This window comes from Herpailurus yagouaroundi, unplaced genomic scaffold (genome assembly GCF_014898765.1).
Source record: "Herpailurus yagouaroundi ecotype Mexico unplaced genomic scaffold, PumYag 552, whole genome shotgun sequence".
NCBI lineage: Eukaryota > Metazoa > Chordata > Mammalia > Carnivora > Felidae > Herpailurus > Herpailurus yagouaroundi.
The window spans coordinates 2,171-10,549 of NW_024412769.1; positions in this window are offsets into that span (position 1 = coordinate 2,171).

The following is an 8,379-nucleotide window of genomic DNA, read 5'->3' on the forward strand; positions in this document are numbered from 1 at the left end:
ATTTAAACCTTTATTAGTTAACATACAGGTCAATGTTGGCTTCAGGAGTAGAATTCGGTGATTCATTACTTACAACACCCAGTGCTCATCCCAACAAGTGTCCGTCTTAGGGTGATGGGTGCTAAAAACAACACCTTTAACAAAAATGAAAGACCAGTTACCATCTGGGAAGATATGTTTGCAACACCTACAGCTGATAAGAGAATTCTGCCAGTAACGTGCAAATAGCTTCTGAAAAGCAAGAAAAAAGGCAATCCAACACAAAACAAGGCCAAGAGACGTAAATAGATATTTCAGAGAAGAGAAATACAAAAAGCAAATAATCACATAAAAAGGTGTCAGCTTCACCAATAATCAGAAAAAATTCAACCCAGGAGCAGAATGAGATATCATCTTAGCAAAATGACATCAGCAGACATTAAGACGTCTGAGCACACCAAGTGCCGGGATGTGGGTCTGCAGCACTTTTCATGCATGTGACGCTACTGGAAAGTCAAACTGAAAAAGCCACTTTGGGAAAGAGTTGATCGTTGCCTCCAGCTGCCCAGAGTTCTGTGCTCCTTCACCAGGCAGTTTTGCCCCCAGGTACATGCTGGAGAGGCGTCCGCTGTACGGATACACCAGAAAATACCTCTAATGAACCAGGTGGGTCAGCGAGGGTGCCATCAGCAGTGCAAGGTGTGTGATAGGGCATAAAGGACTCTGCACAAGTGCGGGAGATGCTATGAAAGTGCAGATGTGAAGGGTTCACTGTGCAGGCAGACAAAACTCCCCGACCAGAGACCGTGATGGGGAGTCTCTGGTGAGGGTTGTGGAAGGCTCCTACCTCTACATCTGTGGACGGTTTAAGGCTCCGTCATTCATCAGGGCAGGGAGTAGGAAAGAAGAGCTGGATAAAGAGCAGGGAGAGGAGAGGGTCCCAGGAAGACAGCAGAGGAGGGAGCACCAGAAACCCATCTCCCCACCCGGACAACGGTCACACTCACAGAATCTGTCTTGATGCACCCACTTGGAACTCTGGAGTCTGCTAAAGGCTCGCAACTTCTGAGAGAAGTCTTGGGTGGTAAATGTGCTTAACTCTGGCCAATTTTAGCTCTTAACAAAGTAGCAGCTACCCAGCCCCCAGCCCCAGCCCCAGGGCAGGCAGCTGTGCACACATTCCTGGAGTAGCCTGCACGTGGCTTGTGGGAGTCAGGGTGGGCCAAAAGGACACTGTCCTCCAAATAGCGGGATCTGTTCTCTGATCATGGCTTCTAATCAGAGTGCCGACAAAGAAGAGGGAGAGGCCATTGTCGCAAGCGCCCCCCTCTTTGGGTGGAATGACTTCCAAGGGATATAAAGTGTTGGCATCTTCTTCTGCCCCTGTATTTTTCTGTTTTTCACTTTTTGGGAATCAGACATCAAAAACCAAGACCCTCAAAAGCAAGTGCATATTGGGGGAAAATTAGAAAGTCACGACACATGCCCAGGGAAAGCCTCAGGCTCAGAAAAGACTTAAGACATTAAGTTTACATCTCAGGCTGACCATTGGCACAGAGACCACCTAGCACAATCAGACAAACAAAAACAATAAATAATAAACAACAACAACAACAGCTTGGGGAAGGAGAAGAATCTGACGTCCAGAGCTACCACATTGAATTCAAATGTCCGGTTTTCAACAAAAAAAATCACAAGGCATACAAATAACCAGGAAAATAAGGCCTACTTAAAGGCCATAAAAATGAAACTGTTCCCAAAAGAGAATTGATGGCAGTTTTACCAAAGATTCAAAACAACCATCTTAAAAACACTTGAAGAATTATGGGAAGTTGTGGAGAAATTCAAGAAAATGATATGAGCAAAATGCAAATATCAATAAAGAAATAGAAAATCCAGAAAGAAACAAAAAAGAACTTGGGGAGATGAAAAGTACAATAATTGAAATGAAGACTCAAAGCAGATTTTAGCAATGATTCTTTGAGAAGAAAGAGTCAATGAACTAGAAGATGGGACAATTGAAATGTTCAAGTCTTAGGAACAGAAAGAAAGAAGATTGAAGAAAAGTGAACAGAGCCTTAGTGACCTGTGGGAGTGAATCAACATACACATTGTGGGAGCCCCAGAAAAAGAAGATAGAAAAAAGCACAGAGACTATTTGAAGAAATAAGGGCTAAAAACTTGTGAGAGTTGATGAAATACATGAATATAAACATCCAAAAAGTTCAATTAACTCCAAGCAAAATGAGCTGAAAGAAACTCACACTGAGAGACACATGATAATCAAGTTTCAAAAGCCAAAGATAATCAGAGAATCTTGAAAACAGTGAGAAACAAGTGACTCATCACACACAAGTGCTCCTCAAAAAAATCTTAAGCAGGTTTTTCATCAAAACCTTTGGAGGCCAGAAGGCAGTGGGCTGATATATTCAAAGTGCTCAAAGAAAAAAAGAGTTGGCCAAGAATCTTTTATCTGGCCAGCCTGTCCTTCAAGAGTGAGGAAGAAGTTAAGACATTCTCAGAGAAACAAAAGCTGAGAAAGATCATTGCCACTGGTCCTGCTCTGCAGCAAATGTTCAAGGGTCACCTACAGGGTTCAGTGAAAACACACTGGACAGAAGCTCAAAGCCAAGTAAAGAAATGAAGATCTTCATAACGCTAAGCACATGGGCAATTACAAACGTTACTACCTTTGTAATGATGGTTTGTAAACTTATGTGTTGTTTTCTACATGATTCAAGAAACTAACATATTTTATTTAGTCTAAAAGTTAGTGTTATTGGGGTGCCTGGGTGGTCAGTCGGTTGTGCATCCGACTTCGGCTTGAGTCATGATCTCACAGTTCGTGGGTTGGAACCCCACTTCAGGATCTGTGCTGACAGCTCGGAGCCTGAGGCCTGCTTTGGAAACTGTCTCCCTCTCTCTCTGCCCCTCCCCTGCTCATGCTCTCTCTCTCTCTCTCTCTCTCTCTCTCTGTCTCTCTTTCTCTGTCTCATAAAAATAAATAAAAATAAAGAAATAAAAGTTAGTGTTGCTGTAATTTTGGTTTTTACTCCACGTGTTGTTTCCTACATGATTTAAGAGACTAATGACACCTGAACTAATACAATGTTATTTGTCAATTATATCTCAATAAAACAGGAAAAAGAGACTAATATATTCAAAAGAATTATTAGGTTATGTTTTGGTGGTTATGTTTGATGTAGTTTTATGACATTAACAACTGATAGAGGTGGGAGATAGAGTGAAGCTGGTATAAATTCAGATTAAAGCATTATAACCTTAGGATGTTGAACATGATCCCCTGTAGCCACAAAGAATGTAGGTATAGAACATGAATAAAAGATAATAAGAAAAGAACTTAAAAATATTTCACTACAAAAAATAAACTAAACACAAAAGATAACAGTAATGCAGGGAATCAGGACCCAAAAAAAAAAAGCTGTAAGGCATGTAGAAAACAAATAGAAAAAAAGACAGAAGTTCCTCCTCATCAGTAATTACTTTAAATGAAAATACAATCAAAATACAGAGATTGGCAGAATGGATAAAAAACACATGATCCAACTCTATGCTTGTTATTTTTCAAGAGACTCACTTTAAACTCACAGAAACAAATAATTTTTTAATTTTATTTTTTTAATTTACATCCAAATTAGTTAGCATATGCTGCAATAATGATTTCAGGAGTAGATTCCTTGATGTCCCTTCCCCATTTAGCCCATCCCCCCTCCCATAACCCCTTCAGTAACCCTCTGTTCTCCATATTTAAGAGTTTCTCATGTTTTGTCCCCCTCCCTGTTTTTATATTATTTTTGCTTCCCTTCCCTTGTGTTCATCTTCCCTTGTGTTCATCTGTTGTGTTCATCTATTCTTTCCTATTTTGTCAAAGATTAGTTGGCCATATGTTTGTGGGTCCATTTCTGGGTTCTCTATTCTGTTCCATTGATCTGAGTGTCTGTTTTCGTGCCAGTACCATACTGTCTGGATGATGACAGCTTTGTAGTATAGCTTGAAGCCCGGGATTGTAATGCCTCCTGCTTTGGTTTTCTTTTTCAAGATTGCTTAGGCTATTTGGGGTCTTTTCTGGTTCCATACAAATTTTAGTATTATTTTTTCTAGCTCTGTGAAGAATGCTGGTGTTATTTTGATAGGGATTGCATTGAATATGTACATTGCCTTGGGTAGTATCGACAAAACAAATATTGAAAGTGAAAGACTGAAAAAACTTTATGTGGGGTGCCTGGGTGGCTCAATTGGCTAAGCATCCTACTCTTCATTTCAGTTCAGGTCATGATCTCAGTTTGTGAGATTGAGCCCCACATCAGGCTCCTTGCTGACAGTGCAGAGCCCACTTGGGTTTCTCTCTCTCTCTCTCCCTCTCTCTCCCCCCCTCCCCCATCAAATAAATAAACTTTTTTAAAAATATTTTATGGAAATAATAGCCAGAAGAGAACAGGATTGACTGTACTTACATCAGATAACATAGACTTTAAGTCAAAAAAAGTTTATGAGACAAAGAAAAACATTATATATCAATAAAAGTTTCAATACAGCAAGACAATATAACAGTTATGAACATTTACACATCCAATGACAGACCAACAAAATGTATGAAGCAAATTGCATGGAACTGAAGGCAAAGAAAGATAGTTCTACAATAACAGAGGCTTCAATACCCCATCCCCAATAATGGACAGAACAACCAGACAGAAGATAAGTAAGGAAATAGGACTTGAACAACACAATGAACCAAGCAGATCTGACACACACAGACACCCATGCAGAGCACCCCACCCAACAACAACAACACACACCTTCTTCTCAAATGCACCTGGGCATCCTCCAGGAGGGACCATAAGTTAGGACACGGATTAAGTACCAATAGATTTTAAGAGATAGATTTCATACAAGGTATCTTCTCTGACCACAGGGGGATGAAGTTAGAAATAAATGACAACAGTAAAAGTGAAAAACACACAAATTTTTGTAACTTAAACAACACACTCTTAACAACCAATGGATCAAAGTATACATCACAAGGAAAACTAGACCATACTTAGGGATGAGACACCTGGGTGGCTGAGTTGGTCAAGCATCTGACTCTTGATCTCAGCTCATGTCTTGATCTCAGGGTCATGAGGTCAAGCCCTGCATTGTGTTCTGCACTGGATGTGAAGCCTTCTTAAAAAGAAAAAAGAACACACTAGGAATGATTAAAATTAAAAAAAAAAAACAATGAAAATGATAGTAAGAGAATGCTATGAACAGCAATATACCAACAAATTGGATAACCTTCATGAAATGGATGAATTCCTAGAAGTTCACAACCTACCAAGACTAAATAATCAAGAAATAAAAAATCTGAACAGAGCTATAACTAGTAAGGAAATTGGATCTGTTAATCAAAAATATCCTGACAAATAAAAGCTCTGGACCTATTGGTTTTGCTAGTGAATTCTACCAAACATTCAAAGAGGAACAAATACCAATGTCAAACTTTTCAAAAATATTGAAGTGGAAGGAGCACTTCCTAGTTCATTCTATGAGGCCAGCATCACCCTTATACCAAAGCCAAAGACACTAACGAAAGCCACAGACCAATATTCCTTATGAACACTGATGCAAAACCCTCAACAAAATACTAGCAAGTAGAATACAGCATATTAAAGGGATTATATACATATTAAAAGGATTATATACTATGACCAAATGGGATATATTCCTGCAATGTAAGGATGTTTCAACATACAAAAATTGATCAATTTTGGGATGCTGGGTGGCTCAGTCCATTAAGCATCTGACTTCAGCTCAGGTCATGATGTCCTGGTTGATGGGTTCGAGCCCCACGTTGGGCTCTGTGTTGACAGCTCAGAGCCTGAAGTCTGCTTCAGATTCTGTGTCTCCCTCTCTCTCTGACCCTCCTTGCTCATGTTCTGTCTCTCTCTCTCTCAAAAATAAATAAACATTTAAAAAACTTTTAATTGATCAGTGTAATATACCACATTAATATAATTAAGGTAAGAAAAACACACGATCATCTCAATTGATGCAGAAAAAGGACTGGACAAAATTCAACACACATATATGATTTGAAAAACCATTCAACAAACCAGGGAAACAAGGAAACTACCTCAACATATCAAAAGCCACATATGAAAAATCCACAACAAACATAATACTCAGTGGTGAAAGACTGCAAGTTTTCCTCTAAAATCAGGAACAAGGAAAGGATGTTCATTTTCACCACTTCTATTCAACATAACACCGGAAGTTCTGACCAGAGAAATTAGGCAAGAAAGCGAAACAAAAATAATCAAAATTGGAAAAGAAGAAGTAAAATCATCTCTGTTCACACAGATGATAAGGTCTTATGTGCAGAAAACCCTATAGATTTCACACACACACACACACACACACACACACACACTGTTAGAACTAACAAATGAATTCAGCAAGTAGCAGTATACAAATTCAGTACACAAAAACCAGCTGCATTTCTACACACTAACAATGAACAATGTGAAAAGGAATTAAGAACACAATTCCATTTGCAATAGCATCAAAAAGAATAAAATACTAAGAACAAACCCACCCAAGGAGGTGGAAGTCTTGTGCAATGAAAACTACACACCATTGCCAAAGGAAGGAAGACACAGAGAAATGGAAGCACACCCATGGTCATGAACTGGGAGGTCTAAGGTTGTACAGGTGTCAATACTTCCCTAAACGATCTACAGACTCAGTGCAATTCCTATCAAAATCCCAATGACGTTTTCTGCAGAAATAGAAAGACCCATCCCATAATTTATGTGGAATCTCAAGGAACCCTAATAGCCAAAACAATCTTGAAAAAATGAGAACAAACTTTGAGGACTCAACACTTTCTGATTTCAAAACTTACTACAAAGCTATAGTAATCAAAACAGTGTGCTACTGATATGAAGAGAAACATATAAACCAATAGAACAGAGTAGAGAGTCCAGAAATAAACCCTCACATATAAGGTTAAGTGATTTGGGGCAAGGGTGCCAGGAGCATTCAATGGGGAAGATATTTTCAATATTTTCAATAAATGGTTCTGGGAAAACTGGATATCCACATGGAAGAAAATGCAGTTGGAATCTTATCTAACATCGTCTACAAAAACTAACTGAAAATGGACCAAAGACATAAGGGTAAGACCTGAAACTACAAAACGCTGAGAAGAAAACACTGGGAAAGTTTTTCAGTGTCATAATTTCTTGGATGTGACACCAAAGGCACAGGCAAGAAAAGAAAAAATAGATGAATTGGACTGGATGAGAATTTAAGGATTTTTTGGCATTAAAGGACACCAGCAACAGTGAAAAGCCAACCCACGAAAGTGAGCAAACATTTGCCAATCACACATCTGATAAGGGATTAATGTCCAGAATCCAGACATAAAAACTGCTGCTTCGGCGCTTTTGCTTCCCAAAAATTGTGCAAATGTCTCTTATGACCAACCATAATCTGGGGCCACTCAGGGAAAGGATCCTAAGAAATTTAGTTACTTCTTAACTAAATTGACATAGACCAAAACCACCACAATCCACTCCTTGACAACCAAACATGCCTCTTTGAACCACCTTTAGTTTCCAAATAAGACACAAGAGCAACATTATCTTATACCTACCATAGTGAAATTATCCCACATACAACTGAAAATATGCCAACCCTCTTTCCAAAAGAGGGTACAAAGTCCAATACATCACTTGAAATGTCTTTGGATGGTGTCATCTCTCTTCTTGATAACTAATGCTCAACTTTGGATATCTTGCAAATTAAATACTGAGATATGGTAAATCAGCATTAATGCATCTTATGTGAGATAGGACGGAGATGAGAGGGTGGAAAAAAAGAAAAAAAATTTGTCAGTATATATACAAATTTCATATCAAAATCTGGACCATCTTAGAATTCCACCGACCACATTATGGATGAATCCAATCTTCTCTATGGGGCAATCTTGCTTGGTGCCAGGTACTCAGATTATAGAAGTGGACACTGTCCATGGCTTTAAGACACGAGAGATCATGGGATGACGGTCCGGATGCTTTCTTAATCAGTAAACTCTTGCATAAAACTATTTTACTGTGCATGGGCTGCCTCTTCCTTGCCAGAAAGGGGCCGAGCCCTGTGAACCAAAGGACAACAGGCCTTGTGCACTGGGTTCTCCTGGCCCACCAAGCTGCTGTCCGTGGTGCTGCTTTTGCTTTTCTGTACAGCACAATGAATTCTTTTAATAAATAGATTTTGTTTTTTATTTTTATTGAAGTACAGTTGACGCACAACATTCTGGTGACTTTGGGCGTGGAGCACAGGGATGGGACAGTCTGTGCACTATAAACAGCTCACACCCGTGTGCCACGTTTGTTG